At 41.5% G+C, this 14625-nt stretch overlaps 2 long non-coding RNA genes across 3 annotated transcripts; both read right to left on the bottom strand.

Annotated features, from left to right (window-relative positions):
- Nucleotides 1-373: 373 nt before the first annotated feature.
- LOC309441607 lies at nt 374-5933 on the bottom strand. 2 transcript variants are annotated; one of them, XR_014184427.1, is made up of 5 exons: nt 5813-5933; nt 4874-4982; nt 2267-2459; nt 1690-1786; nt 374-913 (listed from the first exon to the last, which is right to left on the bottom strand). It is a non-coding gene; the product is annotated as an uncharacterized lncRNA (long non-coding RNA). The 2 variants fall into 2 exon arrangements; XR_014184428.1 differs by having other exon boundaries at nt 2267-2394.
- Nucleotides 5934-9070: 3137 nt separating this feature from the next.
- On the bottom strand, nt 9071-13059 carry LOC309441608. Its single transcript, XR_014184429.1, has 3 exons — nt 12965-13059; nt 12590-12649; nt 9071-9176 (listed from the first exon to the last, which is right to left on the bottom strand). It is a non-coding gene; the product is annotated as an uncharacterized lncRNA (long non-coding RNA).
- Nucleotides 13060-14625: the final 1566 nt, after the last annotated feature.

Below are 14625 nucleotides of genomic sequence, written 5' to 3'. Positions count from 1 at the left end.
ATCCTCCTTTGGCAGGAGGTTGAGATACCACTATTGCCAAAATTAATTTAATTAATATTCAATAATGCATCTTTCATAGCTGTAGGTGCCTCCTTTCTAGAGGATGGACCTACATCCTGCTCTGTATGGGTAAAATCCATGGCCATGGAAGAAAGGACTCAGGGTGATGGCAGGAGCTCCACCCTTCTCCTAGAGTTATTTATTAGGTCAGTGGTGAGATAGTGACCAGCCAACTTTTCCAAGTGTCTTTAAAGTAACTCAAAAGGCATTGACTGCTTTCCAGCAGATCTTTTTAATAAGTAATTAGAAATGAAACACAAAACAGTAAATAACAAATTATGAGACCTGAAAATCAGATTTAGCTCACCTGGTATTAAACTGCTGACATCTGGATGTGCTAGAGGTGACTTACCAGGGTAGCTGAAGGTCACATCCCACTGTAGATATCCTGACTGTCATAACATCCACAAGTAAAATCAGTGCTATGTCCTTTAGAAATCCACACAGACAACCAAAAGTACTGAAACGGTTTACCATTGACTGCTCTCCATGCAGCAAATGAATATTAGCTAACAAGGTAAAACAAGAGCACAGTGAGGTGATACTTTGTGTTTCTATTAATTGTTTGTCTCAAATATCAATTAAAAAGGGCCTAAGTGACAGCAAAAGAATACTGGTGCTGCATCATTAATTTTCTGTCAGCACTGCAGGAAATGTATCAGCTGATCCTGTTACTGCCATTTTTCAGTGTTCTGGGCATTAGGGAAGGGATGCTCATCTCACCATACAGCTGGCCAATCCCAGTCCTAGCTTTCTCAATGAAGTAACATGAAATAAAACTAGTACAAGTTACGAATGAGGTGTTCTGGGTGTGAATCTTCACTCTTCTTCTTCCCATGTAGTCCCGTTCACTCTGCAAAGTGAAAATAGTACTTGATAAGATGATAGCAAAGGCTGAGCCCTCACACATCAAGAATGAGCAGTCAAGTCCTCCCCAGTTCACCTGATCTAAAACTATAGCCCATAGAGCCTTCCCAGTTTATTTTTGGAACAAATTTGAGAGCTTTTCCCTCTGAGTAGGACAAACAGAGCTCAGACTCATACTGACCAGTGACAGAGTCCCCCATGGACATTATTAGCTAGTATTAGTACCATAGTTTTGGAAAACCACTGCGCCAGGAAAGAGTTACCAATATAGCACCAGAGACATGGCTCCCTTGGAAAGACTTCACTGCAGCTATGAAAAGGCTGTCCATGTTGTATTCAGGCATTTTTCCACTTAATTATATAATATCTACTAGCAGTTAGGTGGAGTCTCTTTTTTTATGTCTCAGATACTCACTGTAATTTTAATGTCTTTTTTTGTTTCACTGTATTTTTGACTTCTTATTTTACTATTGACTTGTTTGCACTTACAGATATATATTTATTCTTAATTAATTTCTTTTCAGAGTTAGTGCTCTGAACTTTTGCACTCAACAGACAAAAGTACCAGAATCAGGTACTGAGATGAGGGATGTTTATGCAGTATATGTGCTAACACAGTTTGAAATTAGCATAAAATGAATTTATACAGGACTCTACCACCGTGACTATGGTTTAGAAGAGGTTTTCTGATTTAGGCTAAAGCAAACAGACTATTACCTGAAGCTCTGAAATGTGGGAAACATCATAAAAGGAGAACACTACCTTATTAAATTCCATTTCTTGTTTTGGTTTTACTGGACTAAGCCAAATTCTGCAGTTTCTTCAAGGTGCCATTATCATCTTCCATGGCTTCTTCAACCTGAAGAACAAAAAAAAAAATATATAAGATCTCTTTCAAATTTTTGCTGGTGGGGGATGAAAACTGAACTTACTGTCCCTCTACAGCTGGCAGAGGTTTTGGCTTCTAAACCAGAGAAGTCCAAGTCTCAACTTCGCTCTTGCCTATGGTATTTTCCTAGTCCTCTGTTTCTAGAGATACCCATAGAAGAGACCACCGCACCAAGAAGGAACAACCTTCTTGGTTGTAAGGGGAATGGGTTGTAAAGGGTTGTAAAGGGTTGTAAAGGGTTGTAAAGGGAATGGGAGAAATGCCACACTTGCAGAGGCAGGAGAATCCCCCTCATCTATGGCAAAGAGCTTTTTGTTATTTCCCAGCCCCTGGTGGAAGATACAAACAGAAAATAAGACAGCAAATCTCTGTTTTAGGCATGATTCTGCAATTGTCACATTATCGTTATAATGTACGTAAATGTAAATCAATAATACTGAAACTACTTGCTTTATCCTGGCTCCTGGGATGAGGTGGGTGAAGCTGCCAGCACATGGACACAGATTCCAGGCAATATCTTGAAATTAAGGTTAGCAGAGATCTCTCCTGTCTCCATTTCAGGCTGAAGTCCCTTTGACCTGAGTGCACATTTCATGTCAACAAGGGACTCCAGGATTAGACTCAGAGGAAGGAATTTCTTGCCCTTGGTTCCAGACGGAAGTAGAAAATTCCAGAAATACATGAAAAGTTAGGAAAACCTTTATGAACTGTGATCTATCTTAGCCTTGTTAGATTTCATTCTACCCAACATAAATAGGAGGCAACAAGGAGAACATGCATCTGACTTTATTAACATATAACTTTTAGCCACTAATGTAACTTTGTAAAAAAAGGCAGCTTAATCTCAGGGTGCATCAAAGGATTTCCAGAATGAAGTGGAAATGTCATGGTACAGAGGGCTGACAGAGCTTATCTTGAAATACAGTGTATGGTGAAGTTTAACTAAAGTATAGCTTCAGTTTAGCTGAAGTATAGTTTCAGTTTAGCTGAAGCTCCAAGAAAATGGGTTCACTGTTAGTCAACATAAACACCAGGCAGGAGAAAACATTATCCCGGTTAAAGAGCAATCTGGAGAGAGTAGGAAAAAGAAAAAAAGCAAGTGAGTATTAATTAGTCATACTTATATTTGTAATGTAAATTAAGAGAAGGTCCTCAAACAACAGAGAGGTTATGGTTCATCCTCACTGCAGGAATGGAGGAATCAGAAAACCCATCTTATCTCAAGTTGTAACTAGCCAATTTTTCACAGGTGACTAAGTCAAGTGCAGCAGCAGGTAGGGGGACCTGAATATTAGAAGTTCCCCACCAGCCTAATTTCTGTGTCCCCACCCAGCCAGTTTCCCTTACCCCTGCTAAATGTAATTCATTGCTCAGCTATTAGCAGTCAAACAATAGCACGCTCCTGCTCATTGACACAAATCACATCACAGCCAGAAACACAGAGAAGAAAAAAAGTCAATAAATCTGAAGCACCAAAAAGTTAAAGTTGCTGGTTAATGTTAATAGGCAGCACTGTGTGTGCAGCAGCTGCTGTCTCCCCAGCAGCTCGGTGCACATCTACTGAGGCAGCTCATGGAACAGGAATGGGAGCGTTGTTCTTATGAGTCACTCTGTTTGGAAACCTTTACATATTCAAAAAAAAAAAGCCATGTGTTAAAAACATCTTAGCCAAACATGTTATTTCTCTTAAACATACAACAAAACACAACTGTCCTCAAGGTAAATATCCTCTGTTTTATTACTTTAGATCACTTTTCAGCACTATAATTATGTCATTAGGATTGCAATTCCTGGTTCCAATAGAAGGAACCATTTAACTATAAACTCCTGGGTTACCAGTCTATTTTGTCTGTGCCACTTTGAAGGGGACAACCAGAGTTCAGTGGGTCTGAGCCTACCGCTGAAACCCATGGCAGTCGGCTTAAGTCTCCTTGTCCACAGTATGTCTTAAGGAGACTAATTTTATCCTCAGTACTGCAGTTTCTAACAGATATTCAGGCAGCTCTGATCTTTCTTATGAAATTAACTGGAGACTTGTGGCAAGAAAAAAAAGTGTGGACAGTCTGTGTGATCCACTGATGTACCAGCAGCATTTCAGCTGGTACCAACAGGGGCTCCTGTGTTTCTGGTATTTTCTTTTGTATCCTAAAAACAATATGCCCTATAGGTGGAAAGGGATTTGAATAATAAATCATGGAAATAAAAATTCTACAGGTTGCTATAAGGCCACCATGGTGACTCCCAGGATCAGATGGCTTCTTTGCTTATAATCTAAGATTTTTTAATTTACATTCTTGAAGATAAGAGCTGAAAAACTTTTGTTTCAGCCTATTATAGCTAGGACAGGATTATGGTATGGGAGTTGTTTCCATAAGTTTTTGCTATACGTTTTGTTTTCACTGCCTCTGGAGACAGGGAAGTTGCATCTGTCACGAGTAAATTCTGCAAAAATTATGATAGTGGAGACCAAAGAATAACAAAAATGCTTTCACACTGAGAGGCCTCTCCCTATGATAACAGCATTTATCAATAACGGTAATAGCAAGTGGCAGCAAGACTTAAGTATCCTTAAACTACCTTAAACTAGACTTAAGTATCCTTAAACTACCTTTATGCCTCTCTGGAACAGTTATATTGCCCCATCCTGCAGACAAGGTTAGAGTCTACCTTGTGGTAAGGCAGCTCTGGTCAATGATGTGCAAACACTAGGAAGGGAACCTCCCAAGCAGTCCAGATACACGCAAAAGCTACATCAACAAGTGGTGAGTAGCACGTCCATAGAGCAAATCAGTGTAGCCCCAGAAGATGCTCTAAGCTGCTTTTAAACATGGACAGCACAGCTCATGCTGGGCTTGACAGCACTGACCTACCATGGATGTGCAAGCTAGAACTCCCGTGGTACCTAAATAATCATTATTTCATTTATTCTTCTTTAGGAATAAGATTGAAGATATGATACTTCAAAACCCTTTCTAGGCTATTTTTTAGCTCTCCATTGCATCTCTATATTTCCCTGTTTCCTGAGGTCAAATCAGTGGCAGCTTTAATTGCACTTACAAGGAATGTTGCTTAAAATGGGCACAAAGTCTTAAACTCAACGTTTTCTTCATTATTTTGCAACTTTGGGAGCCTGCCAACATTATTGCGAGATTTGGCATGTAGTTACCTGGAAAGAATGAGAGACTTAATATATCATTTCAGCTTTGCAAGGTTTCCTCCACCCTACCTCCCACCAAAAAACCTCAAGCAGAGAAATTAGAAACACAGTCAAAGGGCAAGACCGGTCTCTCTGACGTCTGAACAGATCAACACAGGTCAATGGGTTTTGGGGGAGCAAGAAAGCAAGAGCAGCTCCATCACAAATGACTGCACCTCTGTGGGTAGCTGTCTCTCCTCTACCTGTGATTTTTGGTGCATGGGGAATATTACCTGCTCTTCCACCTAAGGTCAATTTGTTACATGAGAGGTTTGTTGCGCTTGGACTTGGAAATGTGAACTTTAAAGGCCAAGCTGATAACCTGACCTGTAGCCTAGTGCCTTAAACCAGATCTAATGAAGGTCTGGGTTTAACTTCTGTTTTAGACCTTTAACACAGAAAATAAGCCTTTAACAGCTGTTACCGAGTGCTTGCAAGTCCATAGATGACTTTGTTTTAATATGCGAGCTTGCAGGCAGCTAACAGAATTGTGTTAGATATATTCATTAACTATTTTAATGTAAAATAATATGAAAGCCTTAAAAAGGGATGGAAACAGAGATTACCACCACCCACATCCCACCAGAGTGGCTGCCCCACTGACACCGTAACAAGTCACAGTTCTCTTGGAGCTGCATTTGCTCTGTGCCTGGGGCTGCTTCAGTAAGGACTTAACTACACCCACATAAAGCGAACTCTTCCCTTTTGCTGGCTTAAAACAAGGACTCTGGAGGGTTGGATCCCCTCTGGAAAATCACAGCACTGAAGCTGGGTTCTTCACCAATGGGGGTGGTACTCACATGGTGAAGATGCTGCACGTGGTGAAGATGCTGCCTTACGCGATCCAAGGTAAACCACAAGCAAAGAGGTGCCCACCATGATGCCAAGGAGCAGATGACTCTTCCACCAATGTGCTTTAGCTGTTGAATAAAAGAATTTGCCTGGTTAGATTCCCAAAGTTGTGCTTTCCCCCTCTGCAATGTCTAAATTTCTCCATGCACCCTGCAAAGACTCGCTAACTCCTATCTCAAGCTACAGTAATCTACCAGGCCTACAATTTAAGCATAACCGTGTCAAAGTCCTTTTGTGGATGTGGTCTTCCGCTTGCAGCCGCCCCACCGAAAGGATTAAGCTATTTGGGAAATGAAGTACTGTTCGCTGTGAATAAGGATGTCAGATACGGGTCCCAAAGAAGCGATGTCTCAGTATATTTCGCTTTAATATTCTTATGTCAATGACACTGGTAAAGTAATGGAAAAAAGGTAAAAACTCCGTGAGGCGTGTAAAACGAGCGTGGACAAGGCAATAGGAGTGTGACAGTAGGAATGGGTTGTGTATCAGCACAGGGGCCGGCACGGCTGTCACTGGGGCTGGTAGAAAAACATCCCCACGGACCTGAAATGCTTCCAGCGCTCCCGACCCGAAGAGTTAAATTTTGCTCTTCGCCTCAGTGCTATAAATCCCCAGCATTTTGACTGAGTCCCATAAAAGTAAATCAGTGTAAGTGAGGCCAGACCGTGGCCCAGCAATCTCGCAGACCAACGCTGAGAAAAAGCAACGGCGATACCAGTTCGCAGCAGCTCCCGCCACGCTGGTAGCAGAATAGCAGAGAGTCAGCCAGGGAGCAGCTGGGAGGGAGCCAGATGGGCAATGAAAGGGGCACAGCCAGCTCCTCAAAAAATAGTTTTTTAATTGTAGGAAATTTTGCAAGAACATCCCTGACATAAATTTGAATGATTTTCGTGTTTTTTTTTTTTTGCTCAAACAGCAAAAATGTAAATGCTGCCGCTTGCACAGAGAGGGGTTTTTTAAGTTGTTGTTGCAAGGCTGCACTTAAAAGGGGGCTAGTATTAATCATCTCTACATAAGGCAAGTTTAAAGGGGCATATCAACCAATTATTTGGAGCAGCTGATGGGCAGTGGTCTATTTTGCTGGCTGGTGTTTCTTTCGGAGCGGGTATCAAATGGGTCCACGTGGCATGAACAGAACATAGCTCCAGATGGGAGAGCAGCTCCCATCTTTTGCAGAGTAAATCTGCTGTTTGAGACTATATTATATGACTGAAATTTTATACATATGACTTTGTTGGAGCTGGGATCTCTTCCTTTGAAAATGTGCTACAATAATAATTGCATTTACCAGTTGCCAGTCCTCCTCGCAAAACATTTTTTTGTTCGAATTGTGAAATTAATTGTCTCTAGCTAATATAATTAAAAACAAACAATTCTGATTTCAGCAGAGGGAAAGAGAGAGAGGAAAAAAAAACAAAACAAAACAGCAAACTGCAGCTCTGATTTTCTATTGACAACAAGAAAGCTCTGCCATCCCTGAACTGTTTAATTATTGAAATGAACTGTAACAGTACACTGGATTGTTGCCGAGGTCACCGAGTAGTACTGGATGTCAAGAGGAAAGCAGCACTCCGAGAACCCTCCAACGCCCCAGGCTCCGTCTAAAAACCCACACACTTTTTCTCAAGCATTCAGCCTCTGATAGGTAGCCCGATAGCACGGCCGATTTGCTCGTGTTACAGAGGTCCAACGGTGCTTGCTTGTTTTAAGACGAGCCAAACTATGCTCTGGTGACCACCGTGACGCTGTGATTCCCATGCCCTATCGCATTCCTCTTTCTCAGATCCCAGGCATTTTTTTTTTCCCCTACGTGCAGTCCAGGATGTAGACAAATGAATTCCAAGTGACCTATGTGGGGGTGGACTCTTTGGAAACAAACAACAAAAATAAGATATCTCCTGTCCTCACTTTTTCATTTGCTTGTTCCCTGGATACAGTTTGTTCGTGGCAATGAAATGCACATTGTGTCTCTGGAGCGAGATCCAGCAGCCACATCTTTACCACCCCCCAACCTTGGCTGTTTTGCTCTTTCTTTCTTTCTTTCTTTCTTTCTTTCTTTCTTTCTTTCTTTCTTTCTTTCTTTCTTTCTTTCTTTCTTTCTTTCTTTCTTTCTTTCTTTCTTTCTTTCTTTCTTTCTTTCTTTCTTTCTTTCTTTCTTTCTTTCTTTCTTTCTCTTTCTTCCTTTCTTCCTTTCTTCCTTTCTTCCTTTCTTCCTTTCTTCCTTTCTTTCCTTTCTTTCCTTTCTTTCCTTTCTTTCCTTTCTTTTATTTTCTTGATTTCCTATTTCTCCACAAAAGAGATCTTGTTTAACGCTATCTGCTCCTTTGGAAGTCAGCCTACCCTTTAAAACCTATCATATCAAGGCTTGTTATTGATTTAAATGATGGTCTTTTTTTTTCCTAGAAAAAAAGTTTAGGAAACTGGAAGTTTTGGAAAAAAAATGTTTGTACATATCTGCACTGGCAGCAGGATCTGCTGTGCAAATAATCACTGTGTATGCAGGGAAAGGGAAAGACTTCTTTTGAAACTTTCAACGTGAAGAAAATCCTGTAGACACAAAAACTGCTAAAAAAGAAATAAAACTGCAGCTGGGGAACAGACAATAAACATTTCAGATTGCTTTATGGCCCACTATTACAGGCAACTATCTTGCTTAAGTAGGCATAACATTTTTCACAGTATATATTTAAGGTTTTTTTTATGGTTTGGATTAACAGCAGGAAACCACTGCTCTTGAGGGGAGGGGAGAAATAATTTCTGCCAGTCCAGTGACCTGGTTAGGTAGCAAAAAATCCTTTAAAGAATGTCCCGAGAAACACATTGCAGCCAGGCACGAGCAGCCTCCAGCCTACCCCGACGCTGATGCTGTGAACTGCACACACAGCCCACGAAAGGGAACAGCAAGAAGTGCCCCTTGGGACCAGCCCTGGCCCGCAGGCACTGCTGTAGCTCCGTCAGTTCCTGAGAATTTTGCTGGGGCACCTATGGACGAGGCAGCCCCGGGATCTGGCGAGAGCAGCGCCTCGTGCAGACGGCGCTGGGAAGACGTTGTTTCTGCTGTCAGACATCTGCGTCTCTCCCACCGCCCGCGTGCTCCAAGCGTCAACGAGCCAACTGGCAGCAGCCCCTCGTACTTGCTATCAGCAGAAGTCTGCCTTCCTCACCGAAGTTGCTGCCTGATTTTGGGGCCAGACATCAGACCGTTTGGGGTCAACGCAGCCTCTACGTGGAGCTCAACCACCCTTCGGAGCGGCTCTCGAGGACAGCGAGCTACGTGGTGACATCTCCTCCCAAGCTGCCAGCTCCTGCAAGCTTGAAACAATGGAACAAAGAGTAATGAGAAAAGAACACTTCACAGTAGTGCATCCAGCATTGTCCTCCGTTCCCTTTGGCTTCATTAAAATTAGTGACGTCTTTCAATCCTGGATGCATCAGACCTTCTCCTGCTCCTGCGCAAAGCGGAGCTCAGCGCTGCAGAACCCTGCCCGGCAAACAGTTCTTGGCTCTTCTCCTCTGCCCCTCAACAACAACAACTCAACTGAGCCCCACATGGCAAAACCCCACTGCAGTCACCCCATCCCTCACACTCTTCCTTCTCCTTTTGTCCCAGGGGCTTTGGTTGAGAGCAGGGACCTGTGCCCACATAATGACTTGGATTATAGTTATTCGGTTGTCTGAAGAAAATTAGAGCAACCTGATGGGAACAGACTTTTTAGCAGGGCCTGGTACGACAGGACAAGGAGCGATGGTTTTAAACTAAAAGAGGGAGATTCAGGCTGGATATTAGGAAGAAATTTTTACAGTGAGGGTGATGAGAGCCTGGCCCAGGTTGGCCAGAGGTGGTGGATGAACCATCCCTGGAGGCATCCCAGACCAGGCTGGACGGGGCTCTGAGCAACCTGAGCTGGTGAAGATGTCCCTGCTCATGGCAGGGGGGGCACTGGATGAGCTGGGAACGTCCCTTCAACTCAAACCTTTCTGTGATTTTTAGTATTTCCCATAGTGTGATACCTTGTTCTCCAGTTTTCTCTTACCTCCTCAGAAACATACACCGTTTAACCCGGATGCTCCCACCAGCAGCCAGGTCCTCATGGGCATGGGGAGAATAAAACCTTCCCTGGAATATGCAAAGTTTCCGCAGAGACACAAGGAGCTAATCTCTTTGTAAATTATGTGAATTGAAGTAAGTAGTTTAACAGCTTATTCCCCCAGGTAGCCAGTGACCACTGTATGTCCCTGTTATTTAATTTGACAGTTAACCTTCCAAAGGCTGGTAGTCATTTTAGATTAACCTTTGTATCTTAAAAATTAGTAAGCTATTTCCTTCTGGTTATTTTTTTTTTAGTTGTTAGTTTTTCCACGTATTTCCAGTGGTCATCTCATCTGCTAAATTTGTCCATCCTCTTCAATGCATCACTGTGTGAGTCAGAGTTAGGGGGAAAGAGGAGGAAGAGTTTCTAAGAAATTGGAAAACATTATTTAAATAGGTAAGATTAAGTATTTGTGTCATAGTTTACAATTATAATAAAATAAAACTAGAAACTATTTCATGTATGAGAGCATGTACATTAGGAAAAGTATTTCTATAACAGATAGCCATCTTCTGAACACTAGCATGTTGGTAATTTGTCAGTTTTTCTTTTAATTAAAACTGTGAATATAGTTCATGCTCTGTTTGATTCAGTGTCAACATTTTGGATGGGGGCTATAACTGATTTCCTCGTAGATCTGTTGCATTTCTCAGGACAACCGATGAAGTGTGCCTTAACATTAAGCTCCTGAACCCATGAGGTTTGCTTGTTTCAAGACCAGTAAATCAACAGATATTGCAGTAATAGCCCTGATAAGACTCAAGACTTCTGACACTTCTCTAAATGCCCTCTTTCCCAAAACTGCAGCCATTTTTCCTCTCAGACAACCTGTTTTAATTCATTGTGTCATTACCAAGTTTGTTCGCTGTAAAATGAACTAAAATTATGTTAGTCAGAACAGTTTCATTTTAAGTATTTTTCTCAATGCAACCCATGAAACATTTACATTGTATTTTTTTTTAAACACAAAAATCTGCCTGGTCTTTCTTCAAATATATATTTTTTTAATCATTATTTTCAAACTGTCTCTGGAAGAAGAGGTAAACTTGCATGAGTTAATGTTATGTCTCCTGAAGTAATAGTAGGTGTTAAACAGGGAAGGGCTCCAGCAAAACCTTTGCCAGGGCAAGTACAACTGTTTTTGACACTTCCTCAAATATGTCAGCCCCTCAGAATAAAATCACTATAAGAAGTGCTAATTGAAATGATTTATATACAATTTAAAGCCAGCACCCACCAGAAAGTATCTGCTGGGGTTATGGCTAATGCACCATGGGGTGCTCAGATGGTTCGTTCCCACCAGCTTACTCTGCAGAGCGCAGGAGCACGATATCCATGCGTGTTACAGAACTGACCTAGTTCACATGAAATACAAATGGATTTGCACTGGATTTTTTTTCCCCCATAAGTTTAGGAGGACATCTGTTGCAATGGCTGAGGAGGAGGATGCACTATAGAGGCAGCTGCAGTGCACTCAGTGTAGGTGTTGAAGCAAAAGCCAACGTCTTCCTTGTGCATAAATGCGAATACATCAATAAATTCGTTGCTATAAAGAGGATGACCGCAAAATATACGTGTTGGGTGTCACAGACTGCATCCCTGTGCTTTCATGTCAGGCTCATCTCCCACTTCCTCGCCACAGAGAAGCTGCATTAAGCTGCATAGAGAGTGGAAATAACCATTACGCTTCCTAAAGCCACTCATAATTTACCATATTTAGCTTCAAGCTTTAGTTCTTTCTACCTTGCCTATTTTAATAAATACTCATGACACTCAATAAAATTAAAACATCAATGAACAAACCAGATCCATACGAAATTTTCCGCAGGGATTAGGAGTGGAGAGGAAGCACATCTGGTACAGGAGAGTCATGTTGCTAAGTATGCTCAACTTCCCCACTGATAGGTGAGTACAGTGATAATCTAATTTATCTGTAATGTACCTAAATGCTTCTTGGATCAAAGCCTGAAGGATACAAAAGAAAAGACTGAAAAGTGAGAAAGTCCACTCAGAAAAGGTAACTTTCGAATGTATACTGTGATCTCCATGGTAATGAGAAAGAGCACATACTTGATTCTCTGGGAATTACCTCAAGACAAACACGGTGAGAATTACTTTGGAGAGCATGTGATGGAAAGCACACCATGAGAAAGGGAAGCAGATGCATCTTTAGAGTTCAGTATTCCTCATGTCTCTAACTTCACATGCCCTTTACACAGTCTTCTACTAATTTTTTTTCTACACTGATAATCTATAGAAGCTAATTACACAAAGTTTTTAAAAAAATCCTTCTATAAAATACATAATGCCTGATATCTGAGTCACAAGCACAGTTAATGTAATCTAACACATATTGCGGGAACCTACTGCACACAGATATTACCAATTAGCACATGATTTTAACAATCAACATTCATGCAATTAATAGAACACTTCATATTCCTTCTAATTTTGAGCTCTGCATGAGCATATGTTATCATGACGGAATGTGGGATCATTTATTTATACTGGAAGCAAGGCTCCACGTAGAAAGCTGAGATGCTGAAAGTTACCCTGAAAGTGAAAAAGGCTCAGTTTTGCATTGAGAAAAGAATACTTTAACTCTGATTTCTAAAAGTTGAGCTCTGTTCTTACCATCTTGCTGATCCTTGTTGTTAATGAACTTCTGGAGAAGAAACTATGCCCTGGTTATATCTGGGGAATACAACCAGCAATTAATCAACAAGCAGGTAAACACTTCTTTCTAGAACTGAAAACTACTATATAATCAATAAATAAATGACCATAGTGTCTTGCTTAGATATTTCTTTTTTCACATTCAAAGGTAACAGTAACTGAGAACCTTGTTTTCCTTAACATGTTTATTATTGTACTTTGTTGTGAATAGGGAAGAATTATTGTACTTACAGAACAGAAGCAGAGCTAAGGTATAGAGAGATTGAACCCAGATCTCCACTATATTTAGCCACCCATTTACATTAAATTCCATAACATTTAGGCATTTAATACCTTCAGGATCTTTCTTTTCCTTGTAGATGAGGAAGCAGGGAGCTGAACGCCTGTTTCCCAAAGTCCCAGTAGTTTCCAGTCTACCTTACTTGTCTCACTTCTTGCTCTTCGGTGCTAACATAAGTAAAAAGAAATAAAATCTTATTTTAATTACTGAAGCCATAGATATGTTACCAGCTCATTAAGGAGATGAGATGCTTACCAAGAAGGTGTTTTTTACACGTAGGCTGCAAGGAATCACACCGCACTGCTGTGGTAGCTGGAGCTGCTATGTTCCTTGTCTATCGTCAAGAAGAACGTCAAAACACTGGGGTTGTGGAAGCCTTCGCTCCAGAACATCCTCACATCTTCAGCTGCCTTGTTACAGAGATGTCCCACATGTGTTTCCTATCACTGAAGATGTTCAGCAGGCCTTCACAGCCAAGAGCACCCTCCAGCAGCTCCTCCTGCGAGATCGAGCACAAAGGTGTGCTGTGCCATCTCCCTGCCACGCTCACCTTCCCTTTGGTTTAGGAAGCTGCCTAGCCTAATGTTCATCTCAACAGACTTTGAAGAATGCAACAAGAGTCGTAATCATCAGGGAATCCTCTTCCGCTTGCAAGGTGGCAGAAGAGACAATGTAAGATGTGGCATCTGATGGCAGGAGTGACCACTTTCCTTCAAGCCTCATTGTGGACATCCCCTCCTCGCCTTTCCAACAGTGTTGGGTTCCCTCGGGCTTTTTATTTTGTCAGGAACTGCTCTAACCCCCTGCGCCAGGAGGCTGTTGGTGCAGGGGATTCTCCTCCAGCAGCAGGGACTGAAGCAGCTGCAAGAGCTGCAGATGTGGCCTCTAAATCATTGTGTCTTTTCCTCTTTCAGGACAAGCTCCTGAGAGAATTTGGTTTACCACACGTCTGACGTGTATTTATGTGTTGCAGAACAGGAGGAAAGTAGCGATTCTCTGTTTACAACTGTATTTCTGAAAAATGTCAGGAGAGAATTTATGTCCTCCGTTGATGCCCCCCTCCTTGAGGGACCCTTCTCAGAAGCGTCACCTTTTGGGCTGCTCCTTTTTCAAAAGAGAATAGATTATAGCAATCCATAGGTGGCCAAAGAAAAGAGAAATTTTGCCTGTGACTGCGCCTCTCGTACTTGTCTCAATGTCTCTTTCTGATGAAGAGGGATGTAAATGCTCTCTGAAAGTCAGTGTCTGTGTAGTATCTACACTTTGAAATAAGTATTCAGTTGGGTCAGCCCAGGTTTCCACAATATCCAGCAAAGATGCACAACTATAGACAAGTAAAGGGGAAAAAAAAAAGGCTTTTCATCTCAAATTCAGTTTGCCTGAGGTAACTTCAGCCAAGGTAATAGAGCAGCACTAGTATCACTAACAGAGGTAAATTAAGTGCATTTTTTTTTTTATAGTGACTAAAAACATTAGCAATGGTCTTCCTGCCAAAAAAAGACATACTGATATCAATAGTAAATATGTATTTTTCTTAACCATTACTTTTACTGAAGGCTTTACTGCACAAAGAATCCAGGGGGAACAGAAAATCATATAATTGTGCAGGTTGGGGAATTCTCTAAAAATACGTAACCATGGCACCCTTGTCATTACCAATCAAGTAATCTTGATAAAAAGTAAAGTAATTAGCCTTTGAGAAGAGCATAAAGCT

Source organism: Streptopelia decaocto (assembly GCF_964273445.1).
Source record: "Streptopelia decaocto genome assembly, chromosome: 6".
Taxonomy (NCBI): Eukaryota; Metazoa; Chordata; class Aves; order Columbiformes; family Columbidae; genus Streptopelia; species Streptopelia decaocto.
This window is presented reverse-complemented; position numbering and strand designations above follow the sequence as displayed.